This window comes from Pleurodeles waltl, chromosome 1_2 (genome assembly GCF_031143425.1).
Source record: "Pleurodeles waltl isolate 20211129_DDA chromosome 1_2, aPleWal1.hap1.20221129, whole genome shotgun sequence".
Classification (NCBI taxonomy): Eukaryota; Metazoa; Chordata; class Amphibia; order Caudata; family Salamandridae; genus Pleurodeles; species Pleurodeles waltl.
The window spans coordinates 320,440,613-320,457,272 of record NC_090437.1 but is presented as its reverse complement, the minus strand read 5'-3'; positions in this window follow the sequence as shown (position 1 = coordinate 320,457,272).

The window sequence follows — 16,660 nt, the reverse complement described above, 5'->3', positions numbered from 1 at the left end:
AGCTGCTGCTCTGCACCGGGACCTCTGAATAGTGAGCACTGGGAGTTGGGCTGGCTCTCTTTGATAGAGTCCGGGCCCAGCTCAGAACCATGCCCAAGCATGTTGCAGGGAAAGTCTCTGGAAGGCCCTGGAAAGGGGCCACACCCTAACACACTCTGAAAACCTGCAGCAATACATTGCAAAGGAACAGTATTTGTAAGCACATTAAAAATAAGTCAGAATTAAATCATGGATGTATGGCCAAAAGTGTGCGGCCTGCCATTGGTGCCATGGTATACCATTGTTAGACCAGTGAGGGCTAAGAACATGGGCATAGAAATACGGCTCAACACAGAAACACTTGCTCAGTGGTCAAAGGATGCATCTGGTGTTGCAGGTTAAGGAGTGATGTGCCAGTGATGGAGCTGATGCAGTGCAGACCCATACTGCGAGATAGAAACAGCAGGCCTGTGCTACTGACTCTGTGTGATTAGAGTGACCATATAGGCTGTCTGTGATACACAATGAACCAGAAAATGGACTGCCAGCATTCTGGAGCCAGTGTATTGTAAAGCTCTCTTACATGGCCTTGGCTACTGACACAAAGGGGCCGATAGAACTACATGGTGCAGCACCAATTGCATCTATACTGTCCTTGTGGCCCTCAATGCACCCCTTACTCAATGCCATGTGTTTGTGTAGTCAGATGAGTCACAGCATGATGCCAGTGTGGTCCAACATCATCTCTTCATATGAAGGTCAATAATACACTCAGCAGGATATACAACAGTTCATCACAACTTCTGCTGAGTACATGGGGGCTCTTCACATATCACACCATCCTTCAGCAGACAGCCACACAGAGTGATTGGAAATTATACATACAGAATTATCTTTTGACTCAGAGGATTATACTTTAGGCTCCCAAAACTGTTTGGGGACAGCCTTTCATGCCTGTTGCATGGTGCAGGTGTCATTCGTAGCTGCTTATTGCCAAGTTACACTATGCATGCATTACAACACTTTGTGATGGTTGTGCAGGGTTAATGATACATCTGTCCTGCATTATCCTCTTTGTTATACATTTGAACATCAGGCCCAAAGTGGTGCAGAGACTCTTCATACAGGTTGCATACAAGATGTTCACAGCCATTGCATGCAGCACTCAAACTAATCTGCAACTGTCATGCACATGCATTAAAAACTGAGATTGTCTGCCCATGGCAGACTTACCAACAGTTCTATCCCCAAATGGTCCAGCAGATCCTGCTCCCTTGACACCAGATCAGCTCAGCAATGCTTGATCTGGTGGTCATTCCTTCCAGTGATGAGAATCCGCATCAGGTGATGGAGCACCTTGACTCACCACAGCTGCCTTGCCTCCGTGGAGTAGGCGAGGATCACCCGGCTACCCAGTTGTAGCATCATTCTGAGGTAATGTGCCACGAGGCAGATGAATCGCCCAGCTCATCTGCAGACATTCTGCCTATCCTTGCTTTTCCGACATTCACCTGGTGAATGGAGTTCACCAAAAAAAGAAAAACAAAGGAAACTTAACCCTTCAAACTAACCCAAACTACCCCAACAACTTAACTACCCCAGACAAATACCTCAGAATACAGTGACAAAAACAGTACACTTACTACACAAAATACAACTAATTATACAAAATCCATACAAAATACACAGGACACAGCACAATGGACACTACAAAATACACCAAACGCTCCGCAAATCCACCAGCAGCTCAGCAACACAACCACACACAGTCACAGGGGAACAGACTGAAAAAGGGAAAGTGAAACTACACTCACTGTACCATGCTTGTAGACAGGATGTCCTGGTACATCACTTCCTGGGTGTGTGCATGACGTTTTTCAGTCATGCATCTTTTTTTATGCATTGGGTTAATGCATCGTTTTTAATGACGCATGACAGTTATGCGTCGTTTTTATTGACTCATGACGGTCATGCATCGAATTTTCACCATGGCACATTAACAGTAGTGTAAACTTTAAATTGCTGCTCAGGGCCCAGGCATACTTTTTTTACGTTGAAGTGTGGTCTTGATGCATTTGCGTAATATTTTTTATGCATGTCAGAATTGCGTCACTTTTTCCATTGTAGGCCCTGACAGCACCCTGATTCCCTTCACATGTTACTCGGCTGTGCTACAATGTGGTATATGGGGTATGGCTATATGTGCAAGTCTGTGCAGCAATGCAATTACAGTGAAATTGGTTTGTTCTACCTATAAGTGTTTTTCTGAGTCTGCTGCATGTAATCACACATACATTGGGCATATGTGCATGTGTACCTAGAGTGTGTCCACCTAAATGTTTGCACATGTGTGCTCTGTGGGTACATGTGTATTAATCTAAATGAGTAGGTGGACTACATAGTTATGTCTGAGACACTATATTTACACATACCTACAACAGAATATATGTGATGGCCTGTCTCCAACACATGCTAAGGCATGTGTTACCCATTACCTCTTGGACTGCATTGACATCACAAATCCCTTCGCAGGTTACGTGTGCATATAAGACACCCCTGAGGTATGCCCTAGGTAACCCATAGGGCAGGCTGCTGTGTAGACAAAAGGCAGGACATGTACCTGTGTAGTATACATGTCCTGGTAGTGTAAACCTCCTAAATTAGTTTTTACACTACTGTGAGGCCTGCTCCCTTCATAGGCTAACATTGGGGCTGCCCTCATACATTGTTTGAGTGGTAGCTGCTGATCTGAAAGGATTAGGAAGGTCATGTTTAGTATGGCTAGAATGGTGATACAAAATCCTGCTTACTGGAGAAGATGGATTTAATATTACTATTTTAGAAATGCCACTTTTAAAGCATTTCTCTGCACTTAAATCCTTCTAGGCCTTACAATCCACATCTGGCTGGGCTTAGTTGACAGCTCCCTTGTGCATTCACTCAGACACACCCCAAACACATGATACTCAGTCTCACTTGCATACATCTGCACTTTGATTGGGTCTTCCTGGGCTGGGAGGGTGGAGAGCCTGACACTTGCATGTCAAATGACAGTAGCTTTCCCTCTCACAAAGGATTGCCACACCCCCTACTGGGACCCTGGCAGAGAGGATTGAACTGAAAGGGGACCTTGTGCACTTCTAAGCCAATCTTTGATATCTCACCCACTTCAAAGGCACATTTGGGCATTTATACAGGGCCTCTGCCCCTACCAACTCAGACACTTCCTGCAGAGGAGAACCAGAACCTGCATTCTGCCAAGAAGACCTGCCTGGCTGCTCAAAGGACTCACCTGTCTGGTTTCTGTGAAGGACTGCTGCCTTGCTGTTGCCCTGCTGCCTAGCTGCTCTCTGGCTGTGGTAAAGAACTGCTCTCCAGGGGCTTGGATAGAGTTTGCCTCATGTTCCCTGAAGTCTCAGGACCAAAAAGACTTCATCTCTACAAGAAGGACACCTTGTGCGGCAAAATTCGATGCACAGCCTGCCAGAAACAATGCACAGCCTGCACCACAGTGAAAATTTCACCGTACGCCGAACCGGAATGACGCAGCATGACTTCGCAACGAGAAGATCGATGCAGCCCCAGCGTAGAGACCGGAAATTCGACGCATGGCCCTACTGGATCCACGAACAGCCGAGCCGGAACGATGCAGCCCGACTTCCAGAGAGGAATCGGCGCAGCGCCTGCCATGCGGTAGAAAATTAGACGCAACGACCACCAGATCGACGCAGCTTCTGTGACTTCGTCCTGCCAGTGCCAGAAATCCACACATCGTCCCCAGGCATCTGAAAACCCAGCAAACCACAGAGGATCCATGACCGAGCGCCGGAAATCAACGCACAGCCGTCCCTGCGTGAAAACTAAATGGCGCATCGGCATGTGCGGCCCGAGAAATCGACTCACATCCCTTTTTTTCCCATGCTTCCTCTCCTCTGCGGTCCTTTGTGGAAATTTTTCACACAAACCAGGTACTTTGTGCTTGAAAGAGACTTTGGCGGTCATTATGAACATGGTGGGAAAGACCGCCGACCACCGTGTCTGCGATGAACAGAATCCCACTGTTGGTGGTGAATGGAAACCCGCCATATAATGAACAAAAAACCCAACCCCGCCAAAGATTCCCAGACCACAACTCCCCGCCATCACTATGTCAGCGGGAATCCTGACCCACCCCACCCCGCCACCGCCAAGCACACCCACATCCCGCCCTCCAAATAATGATGCACAAATCACCTCGGCGGACAGTGGAGGCCGGATGACCATTGGCGGCTGCGACCAACACGGGCTGCAAGTGGACTCAACACCAAGAAGTGTACACATTGGACAGGCTTATCACCCAAACACCTGACACACATCCAGAACCCCATAAAACACCCCCAGACACACCCCAGAATCCCTTGCAACGAAAGCAGGACAAGAAGACGGAGAGCACCAGAGCTAGACAGCGAACGCCAGCATACAGGAGACGCACATAGACCCACAGAAGAGCAGCGTTACCTCGTCCCCAGTCCCAACACCATCCACCAGACTCACCATGTCCCCCCAAAAAATTCACGCTTCACTGAAAGGGAGTTAAGGACCATGGTGGACGAGATCCTGAAGGTGGAGCCACAAATCTTCCGGAAATTGTAGCTGTGGCAGACCATTGTGAACAGGGTGAATGCAGTGGGACATCATCCATGCACCAGGGACAACATCCAGAAGAGATGGAACGACCTGCTGGGGAAGGTCCGTGGCATGGCATCCAGGCACCACATCGCAGTGCAGAAGACTGGGGCAGGACCCCCACCAACACCATTCAACTACACCGACTGGGAAAAAAAGGTACTCGCCATCCTGCACCCAGAGGGACTCACAGGACTCACTGGAGCAATGGACTGGGGTAAGTCATCTACAATACCCCATATACACCACAGCTGCAATACATGCACCACCCACCCACACCCACCTGGACCTAAACCCCACCCAGCCATTACCCACTACATCCACCCCCCTGCATGACCTGAAACCCACTAACATGGCCACATCAATCCCGCTGTGCACAGCTACCCACCCCTGCACGTACCCACAATGGAACAATACCCGCCACCACAATGCAACTCCACACTCGCGCAAAATGCAATGTCAACCTCACAAAGGCACTGTGGAAGGCCACTGAAAGTAACACCAGCACAAAATAGCCCAGTTCTGTACACCTCAAACCTACATGCGTATGTAACAAACATGTCTATGTCCCCCAACAGGCACCACCACCCATGCAACCCTAACGGGCGGGACAAGGAGTGCCACTGCCCTCCGGGGAGACAGAGGCACCTCACAAGACACTGGCGAAGGATCCCTGGAAACTGATGAGCAGGCAGGCCCCTCACACAGTCCTGGATTCTCACCATGCAGTAGCCCCACCCAGGAAACCACTGTCACCCCTACCACCCAGTCAAGACCAGCAGGCAAGGGCAGGCGTACCCACACTGGTGTACCCAGGCCACAGACTGGTGGAACACAGCTACAGAGGCCACAGTCTCCCACTCCCAACATGCAGGAAGGCGAGGGCCCCAGTACAAGTGGCACTGCCAGACCTGTGCAGGGGACACAGGCACAGGGGGCTAGGGCACGTTCAAGGGTCTCAGTGGGCCGGGGGGAGGCCACATGATGGATGCAGCAGCCCAGGACATTATTTCAGAGGTATTGGGGGTATACCAACATACCCAAGACAAGTTGGCACAGATTGTGCCCACCCTGGAGCAAAGTCAGAGGATGCAGCAGGAACAACACCAACAGGCCATGGAGCAGTGGAAAGAGCACAATGCCAAAATGGCCACCATAGCTGGAGCACTGCTGCAGTTGGTCAAAAAACAGTCTGACTCCCACACCGGACAAGAGGCCCCCACAAATGCCCTGGACAACCAGCATCAGATGACCCAAACAGCAGAAACCTCCCATGAAATACCCTCCCAGGAACCTCAAGGGCCAACCATGTCACCCCAAGAAGCTCCACAGCAGGCACCCAAACGTACTCTTAGGCCAAGATATGGCACTGGAAACCCAGCTAAGAACAAGGCCCCCTGCAACAATTATCTGTTACTAATACAGAGCTACCATCCCACCCATTCCCCAACAACACTTAGCTGAGGGCAATTTGAAGTACTGTTTGACAAAATGGACCAATCAATTCCATCCAACAAGGCTGCCACCAAGTTGGTTTTGAGGACCCCCAACCCTTACAACTCCAATCACTGTATATTGCACAATTCACTCACTTCTACCAATAAAACACATTTCACACCTGTAGCACTGTCCCCTGTCTGAAATTGTGAACAAAGTGGAGGATGGATGCAACTGGCAGAGAACACCTTTATTGTCAATTTTGTGCATGATGGTAGTCCTGTGTGCCCAAATGGTGGCAAGGAGGGAATGCATATATTTTCAGTCTGTACCATGCAGAAGTGGGCCATGTATCGCTTATCATGATCACCCCCCCCCATATGACAGAGCACACTGACAGTATTAGTCACTAACCCCAATGACAGGCTTAAGTCCCACACAGTTATTGGAAGTAGAGTTGTGTGAGTTGGTTCCTGGAATTGACATCTTCACCTTCCTCATCCTCACCATCACTCTCCTCACCTCTCTGAGGTAGCTGATCAGGACCTATAGCACCCTCCACCTCCAAGAGGGTGATAGAATGTCTCACTGCCACGTTGTGCAGCATGCCACCACTATTCTACACACCTCATCAGGCCCATAGGCCAGTGAACCCCCAGAGATATGTAGACACCGGAATGTAGCCTTCAGGGGACCTATAGTTTGCTCTATTACCCTCCTAGTACATCCATGGGCCTCATTCTAATTCCTCCCTGCATCCGTCCTGGGATTCCTCACTGATGTCAGGAGCCAACGCAAGTTTGGCTAGCCAGAATCACCTACAAAATAGTGCAATACAGACTCGTCATTGTTATGTCCCTTAGTCAGACAGGCTGTTTTTCTGCAATGTGTCAGTTAGTGACAGGCAAACGTATCTGTGATCCACCCTCTGTCCTCTTGTAGTTGTTCCATCTTCTGTGGCACACTACTGTTCCTCAACACAAAGGAATCATGGACTGAACCTGGAAACATGGCATTCACATGTGTCAGAGTCACCAGATCCTCGTGGTCTGTGCACGTTCCCAACACGTCCACCACTGAACAGCTCCAAGACGCTGATAGATAAATCACAGAGACTGAGAGAGTTCAAGAGGGGAAGAGGGGATTAGGAAGCGAACAGCTGGGAAGGAGACCTGTAGTAATAAAAAGGTTAGAACACACGATATGAAAATTATATCTCCTGAAATCAATACTAGACTATGATTCTAAGCCTAATCACTCTGAAAACAGGAACAATCTAAGAGTTAAGTTTAAAATGACTAAGTTTCAAGATGGCCAGATACCTGTAGGGGAATCAAGATGAATTAAATGAAAACTTTCTTATTCAAGTACTTTCCTTTACATGAGAATCAAAAGAAAAAAAACATTCTGACTAAATTTTAAACCAGTCATATAAATCCTGTTTTGAGAATGTATACTAGGACCATACAATATTGCATCTAGAAACTCTGGCCTTCTGTGTACTCTTAAAATGTTTCAACACAAATTGCACATATTGCAGATATATATATATATATATATATAGTAAACACCATAAAAGGATTGTGCACCATGAATAACACAATATGGATTCAGGAAACAAATCACATAACTTGTCAACTCAAATATTACATAATAAATATCTTAGCATAGTGGCATACAATAAACAACATGAAATAAACTCGAGGAGAGAATCATGCGTCTTGCCGATTCGAGTGTCACCATGTAAAATACCAAGAAATGGTAGCACGCAATGAATATCAAAGTCAAATCATCATTAATCGAATCGCACGTCTTGCCGATTCGTAAAACACGATGTAAATGTCAAGAAATAACAGCTCACAATAAATAACAAGATCAAAGTACAATGAAACGAATTGCGCTTCTTTTGCTGATTCTTAAGCCACCATGTAAATGTCAAGAAATGGTAGTGTGCAATGAACAACAAAGTTAAATCCTCATGAAACGAGTTGCGGGTCTTGCCAATTCGCAAAACATCATATAAATGTCAAGAAATAGTAGCACGCAATGGACAACAATGCTTAAACATCATAAAACGAATCGCGCGTCTTGACGATTCTTAAGCCACCATGCCAATGTCAAGAAATGGTAGCACGCAATGAATAACAAAGTCAAACCTTTATGAAACCAATCGCACGTCTTGCCTGTTTGTAAACTACCATATAAATGTCAAGAAATGGTAGCGCGCAAGTAATCTGTTACTCATTTAAGAATTAAACCAAGAATATGAAAATTCTCAATAACGGTGTCGGAACAGTCCAACCACCGCCTTACCGCCTGGAACAATGACCACCAATGAAGGATGAAGGGCAGAAGACTGGAAGATCCAAATAGGCCGCCGGGACAGGAGCTCAAGAAGAAGCTGCTGCTCTGCACCGGGACCTCTGAATAGTGAGCACTGGGAGTTGGGCTGGCTCTCTTTTATAGAGTCTTGGCCCAGCCAAGAACCATGCCCAGGCATGTTGCAGGGAAAGTCTCTGGAAGGCCCGGGAAAGGGGCCACACCCTAACACACTCTGAAAACCTGCAGCAATACATTGCAAAGGAACAGTATTTGTAAGCATATTAAAAATAAGTTTTCAGGATTGAACTCTGCAATGCAAAAGGTTAAACCACAACATATCAGCACAATGCATAAATTACGTTGTTTTGAGAGTGCTGGGTTTTTGCATTTTTGTCGCCAATAGAGCGCGTACTGCTCTGGTGTTGACAACATGGGAAATGTACTGGTCTGAAGTACATACCAATTGGATGTTCATGGGGTGAAAGTTCTTCCTGTTTCTGTACACCTGTTCACTCACTCTTGGGGGGATGATAGCTATGTGTGTGCCATCGATGGCACCTATGACATGGGGAATGTTGGCAAAGGCATAGAAGTCAGACTTGATGGCAGGGAGGTCAGTACTTTTGGGAAACTTCACATAGGATTGCAGATGTTATACAAATGCATTCAGAAATCTTGTCAGTACCTGGCTGAACATTGGCTGTGAGAAACCAGCACCCATGCCCAGCACCCATGAGCCCGTGGCCAGGAAATGGAGTGCAGAGAGCACCTGCACCTCAGTTGGAATGGCATGCTGATTACGATTTCCTGGAGTTAGTGCAGGATCCAGTAATGCACAAAGGTCCTGAATAGTTGCACATGTGAGTCTGTAAGTGATAATGATCTGACGCTCCACCATGGTCCCCATATCCACAAGTGGTCTGTGCACAGATGGTGCCCTTCCTCGCCAAAAGGGTCGATACCTACGAGGGGTTACAAAAAGGAGTGATGAAAAAACATACATAGGCACACTTGTCATCATACGTGCACGGCATTGATCAGTGCGATGTCTCTACAATAACTGCTACCTGACAGATATACATGTACATCACAAGAAGGGAACAGAGTATTTCATGTTTGCTACAATAGTAAATGGACAGAGGCCTAGGTGCATCATGTGGCTAGTAGGGCCTGCATTGTGAGTATTAATTAATTGTAGAAGCGTAGGTAAAGGCAAAATGTCTGCCCACTGAAAATCTGCCCTTTCATTGTGGAAGTGACCTCAAACCGCTAGTGGTTGACGTCACAGCGTAAGGCGGTGTTTACCGCTGTTCGCACCCTCATTGGTTAACATGGGTGCTAATGGGGATTCCTGGCGTATCATGATCGCCGCCGGCGGTGACGGTGCACACTGCCGCGGAACGTATGTGCGTTCGTCATCGTTTGATCACTTGACTCCCTGATCTCGTGTGGACAGGTACTCCACTCTGTGTACTGCTGTGGACTGCCTCTGGCTATGGATGTGCCACGTGTTGCAGGGGAAAGGGCCCGGCCTTCACCCAGGAAGAACTGGAGAAGCTAGTGGACGGGGTCCTGCCCCTGTACGTGAAACTGTACGGACAGCCAGAGGTACAGGTGAGTCTGGGTTTGGAGGGCACTGTGTGTGTGTAATGGTTGGTGTTGATTGTACATATGTGTGCACCTCTAAGCCTGCATGGGCTATGGTGCATGGCATGCTGCGTGCAACTGTCCTGCATGTCTGAGAGTACTGTCCGTCACATAGTGGACGATTAGCCAGCTGTTCCTATTGAGCAAGTGCCTGACCTCTGTGTTCCATTTCTGTGTCGCCCTTCTAGGTCAGCGCCCACCAGAAGAGGGCACATTGGCATGCCATTGCCAAGGAGGTGCGGACCCTGGGGGTCTATAACCGGCTGAGCATCCACTGTCGAAAGAGGTGGGAGGGCCTGCGGTGCTGGGCGCGAAAGATCACTGAAGCCCAGCTGGGGAAGTCCTCCCAACGTGGAAGGAGTGCCTCTCGGGCACTGACCCCCCTCATGCGACGGATCCTGGCGGTGGCGTACCCAGACCTGGATGGGCGCTTGAAGGCTGCACAGCAGTCACAAGGGGGTGAGTACTCATTGACCATACTTCAGTCTAGAAGGATGTCTGGGTGTGCAGTAGGGCTCATGCTGCTTAGAAGCAGGGAATTTGACTGGTGTCCATCTACTGTATGTTCTCCAAAGGGTGTGGGGGTGTCCCTGTCAGGTTTCACCTACTTCTGCTCATAAGGTATTTTAGGGGATGGGTGTAGAGCAGTATTCTGGTCAGTAGTCAGGGGCATGGCCATGGGCGTAGTGAACGGTGCTGGCTGTTGGGTGTGTTTTCTGGGTGGGTGTATGTCTGACCATTATGTACCTGTATTCAGCTATTTACACGTGTCTCTCCTGTTTTGTCTCCCCATCCCTGTTTTCTTGTGTTGGTTTGGTACAGCATCAACATCAGGCGAGGGAGCTGAGGCACCGGCACGTGAGGAGGCAGTGGCCCACGGATCCTCCAAGGCAGAGACAACGGACGCCCAGGGGATCAGTGGTTGGGAGGGCGAGGGGACTTCCACGGGGAGGCTACTACCACAGGAGGTAGTGACTCTGAGACCGCCTCCGATGGGGGTCCCCAGGTGGTGGCGGACCCTAGTGCACATACCACTACCTTGTTATCTTCCACCGCCCCCTATTCCATCACCGCCCTCCCTTCTGCTCCCCACCGAGTTGCCCGTGCCTGCCCACCCAGAAAGGTGGGTGTCTCCTTTGCCCCAGGCACCTACTCCCCTGCCCCAGTCAGCCCAGCTGCCCTCACAGAGGAGGCTATTGACCTCCTGAGAACCATCTCTGTAGGGCAGACAACCATCGTCAATGCCATCCTGGGGCTAACATCAGAGGTGCAGCAGACAAATGCCTATCTGGATGGCATTCACAGTGCCGTGTCTGCCCTACAGAGATCTTTTCAGGCTCTGGCCTCCTCTTGGACGGCAGCCAGTTTCCCTGGCCATTCCGTCCCCCCTCAAACCTCCTCTACCCCTTCCAACACCCCACTCCCTTCACCCGTCCAAAGCACACATTCAGACACTCTGACAGGGACATCAAAACACAAGAAGTACACTTCAAAACACAAGCACCACACCTCCCACCACAAGCATTCACACAGCCAACAGACACCTGCACACACAACAACGTCCACTTCCCCCAGTGTGCCCACCTCTTCCGCCTCCCTGTCTGTCCCCTCTACATCCACACCCTCATGCACTGCACCTTCACTCACTGTTACTGCTCCTCTTCCTGCACTCACCACAATAGCAGACAGCCATACATGCACCCCATACACCACACCTGCACTCACCACCTCTACTGTAGTTGCCACATGCAGCAAACTCACCAGACTTGCAGACACCCACACAACATACATCCACACTAGCTGTCTGTCTTCTCCCACTGTGTCCACCCCCCACCTCCCAAGACACATAAACGCACCAAGACACCCACCCTTCAGACATCCACTACACCACAGCATACTAAGCCGTCACCTGCACCCACTACATGCACCCCTACACCCCATACATCCACTTCCTCTGCCTCCACTCCCACGCCGTCATCCACGCCCACCCAATTGCTCCCCAAAAACTTTTCTTCTCCCGTGCTGACCTCTTCCAACCCACTGGCCCCAAACGTTCCCACCTCCTTGCCCTTTCCGCTCCTTCCAAATCACAGCCCACCCTGGTCCGCCCTTCACATTCCCGTGTCCCTTCCCCAGATTAGAAGAAGGCCCGGACAGAGCCTAGGCCATCCAGCTCCACCCGAGCCAAACAGCCCCCACCCCTTCAAAGGAAAAGCCCACCCCCTCCACCCTCCACAAGAAAGTCAAAGGCCCACCTCTGTCGAAAATCCCCACCCCCACCGCCCCCTGCCCCCCTTCCATGAGTTGCCTGGATGCCCATATGGTGCCCCCTTATGTGGAGTACCCAGCACTTGTGGGAGTCAGGTGGGGCCCATTGTGGCCCATGACAATTGTAGATATACGGACTGGCCATTGGCCCTGTTTGCACTGTTTGGCTCAGTGACCTTAATATTAAAGTTTCTGTGTGGCCTGTGTTTGGGCTTCACGCTGTTGACCCTGGTCATTTGTTTCACTTTTTTATGGGTGTGGGGCTTTTGTATGTACTATGGTCAAGTTGCATTAGCCTTGTGTCGGGTAAGTACCTCTTGCTGTGCGGTGTATGACTTGTGCTGTTGGGAAGGTTTAGGGGGCGTTGCCGGATGGGTGGAGGGGTGGGTGTGTAACAGTGCCCTTTTCTCCCTTGTGTCGTAGGTTGCGGTACTTACCGTCATCGTCTTAGTCGGCGGTCTCGGTCGTGGAGGTATATGGCAAGGAGCAGGGCTGGCATGATCTGCAGCTCTCTATCCATGGCTGCCACAGCGCCTTCTGTGGGACTCCGGTGTGTGGTTCCTTATATTTGGTTAATTTCCGCCTGGCTTTGTGTGGCGGTGGTTCCCGGCCCGGAACTGGCGGCAGAATGGTGGTTCATAATTTGATGGGCGGGTTGGGGTTTTCCGACGGCCTGTGGGCGGACTCTGCCACCGTCGTCAGCACTCCTCTCCTGGCAGTGGGTGGTTTGCGAGATGCCTGTGTTTCGTTTGGATCATTATTTGGCGGTCCGGACCACTCCTCTGTTGGCAGTTTCTACCCCTGGCGGAGCGGAGCCATGTTCATAATGAGGACCTTTGTTTGCTTTTAAAAGACATAAGACACTTTATATCACTTTTCAGTGATATCTCAACATATACTTATTGCATTTTAATCGTTTTGACCTGCATGTTATCAGATAAATATTATATATTTTTCTAAACACTGTGTGGTGTACTTATGTGGTGCTATATTGTGTTAGCGTATGATTTATTGCACAAATACTTTACACATTGCCTTCTAAGTTAAGCCTGACTGCTCAGTGCCAAGCTACCAGAGGGTGGGCACAGGATAATTTGGATTGTGTGTGATTTACCCTGACTAGAGTGAGGGTCCTTACTTGGACAGGGAGTAACCTGACTGCCAACCAAAGATCACATTTCCAACACATATCATTACAGATGCCACAGCACTTGTGTAGTCTCCAGGTGACATGCGTGTTCTATTTGCAACTATCTTTGGGTATCTCCGAGCTTTCCATCCACATCCTTCGTTGAACATGGGTATGCCATTCATCCTGCATGCCACAACCTAGCAAACTCTTACCATGACGGAATGATGTTGAGATGTGAAATCATCTTAGTGCTGTATTTATCTTTTGCCAAATGCTATCTATATGGCTAGGTGCACGCCCACTCAGTGTAATGTTGGGTCTCTGACAATATTGAACACTGCTGGACAGATTACCACACAACACACCTGATTGTGATATTGGAGCCCAAAACATGAATGGTCTAATTGGTTATAGTTAGTACCATGCAATTGATCTGTTATGTGAGTGACAATGAGTGGTGTGTGACCCCTTGCATACATCCTATTAGCCATGGTGCTGTTGTGGTGATTGGGCTATGAATTGTCACCTTGCCCACCTGATGGCACAATATATGTAGTTGTGCTGGGATCTTGGCCTTCAGAAGTCACATGCTGGTGATTAGCGTGTCACAGATATGTGAGATGGAGTCAGTAGAGCCCCTGACATCATAAAGGATGTTGCTACCATTCTTGTAATTTTTGTGTTTTTGACAAGCTCCCTGAGGTTTGTGTAACATTCCAATTGTATATGTAATGGAGAATGAGTAGACCAAGGAGAATCAGTTTGAAGTTACTTTATTTGTGCTATTTACAAAGTAACGTTGTTACTTCCTATGTATAAAAGTTCTCTACAATTTTAAGTCTCCTGCGTACTCCTACAGCTGTGTTTAGTTGTTCCCCCTCCAAGTTATCTGCTCCATCATCCTCCTCCTCACTGAGGACATCAACTTAGTCATCCCAGGGGACATTTGTCCTGTGTAGGATTGCGCATGCAGTTTGGTCTTGCATACAAGAGGTGGGGTATACAAGAGGCTTCCTCCTGGATTTAAGAAGCCCAAATGTCCTCTCCACCACAATGAGTGTTCTGCTGTGTCCTTAATTATAGGCATGCTATTCCACAGTTGTTGGATTTCCAAATGGTGTCATGACTCATGGCTGTATGCCGTAACCTTGATCAGCTGCAAAGGTAAGAAGGTAACATTGCACTAAAAGCTTGAGACAGATTATGGTGGTCATTACAACCCTGGCGGACGGTGTTAAAGCGGCAGTAAGACCGCCAACAGGCCGGCGGTAAAAAAATTGCAATTACAACCATGGCGGAAACCACCAACAAAGACAGCCATTTTAACACTCCGACCGCCACGGCAGTACAAACAGCTTGGCGGTCACCACCAACAGACAGGTGGAGGACAATGTACCACCCACAGTATCACAACCTACCAATCCGCCACCTTTTCCGGTGCAGATTCACCACAGACAAAAACACGGCGGAAACAGGACTCTGAAGGGAAAACGCTCACCTCTACACACCCCACGAGGAATCCGGACGCCATGGAACCCGAGCTCCACATCCTGCCAGCCCTCATCTTCTTGCTCCTCTACCAGGAGCACGAACGTCGGCGGCGAAGACAACGGTGAGTACTGCACCTACGACACAGGGGAGGGAAAAAACAGGGACACACACACACAACATGCAACACGCAACATCCCCACCCCCACCCTCACCCACTACAACACACACACTAATACAGCATGATACATTACAGTTACACCCTCCAAACCCCCTGGAAGAATGCAAAGACAAAAGCAAATGAGTGTCACCAATGTAATCTATTAAAATCCAGGACGCAAAAATATATATACACCATTAACACATATTTACACCAAGAATAGTAGTCCAGGTAGTGCTCCATTGAAGTCCGTGGAACACTGGGCCCACACGGCATGGGCGAGGCCCACACTCAATCCCGAACATGACGGAGAAAATACACTGCAGGGGCATCAGATAGCAATAAAACAGGCACCTCAGGGGGAAGGGAAAGGGGGGGCACCTCAGCCGGTTTAGTGCACAACGCCAAATCCAAGAGGGGGCCACATGCCCACTGTTCAATCCTGGGGAGTGCAAAGCCACAGTCTCTCAAGTCTCTACAGTGGGTGGCTTGCCCACTGCTTTATCCTGGGGAGTGCAAAGCCACAGTCTCTCAAGTCTCTACAGTGAGTGGGTTGCCCACTGCCATATCCTGGGGAGTGCAAAGCCACAGTCTCTCAAGTCTCTACAGTGGGTGGGTTGCCCACTGCCATATCCTGGGGAGTGCAAAGCCACAGTCTCTCAAGTCTCTACAGTGGGTGGGTTTCCCACTGCCATATCCTGGGGAGTGCAAAGCCACGGTCTCTCAGGTGGATGCCTTTCTCCACTGGTTCTGGAGGGGGCCTTGTGCCCAGAGTGCTTCTTCCTGCCAAGGACAGAGGTAGTGGATGTGATTCTCCACTGGTTCTGGAGGGGGCCTTGTGCCCAGAGTGCTTCATCCTGCTCGTGACGGACTCAGTAGCGTCAGTGCCCTTGCCGCTCATGGGCCAGAGGTGCTTGTTGCGGTGGTGTCCCTGGCAGCGGTGCTTGTTGCGGCGGTGTCCTTGGCAGCGGTGCTTGTGGCGCGGTGTCCTGTTCAGCGGTGCTTGTGGAGGCGGTGTCCTGTTCAGCAGTGCTTGTGGCGGCGGTGTCCTGTTCAGCGGTGCTTGTGGCGGCGGGGTCCTTGGCAGTGACTCAGCTGCTGGCGGTCCTTCATGGCCCAGCGGGACTGGTGCTGGCGGTCCTTCATGGCCCAGCGGGACTGGTGCTGGTGGTCCTGTCTGGCCCAGCAGGGCTTGTGCTGGCGGTCCTGTCTGTCCCAGCGGGGCTGGTGCTGGCGGTCTGGTGCTGGCGGTCCTGTCTGGCCCAGCGGGGCTGGCTGTCCTGTCTGGCCCAGCAGGGCTGGTGCTGGCGGTCCTCTCTGGCCCAGCGAGGCTGGTGATGGAGGTGGCCTCCTGGGCAGCTGGGCTGGTGCTGGCAGTGGCCTCCTGGGCAGCTGGTGCTGGCGGTGGCCTCCTGGGAAGCAGGGCTGGTGCTGGCGGTGGCCTCCTGGGCAGCAGGGCTGGTGCTGGCGGTGGCCTCCTGGGCAGCGGGGATGATGGCGGTGGCCTCCTGGGCAGTGGGGATGATGGCGGTGGCCTCCTGGGCAGCGGGGATGATTGCGGT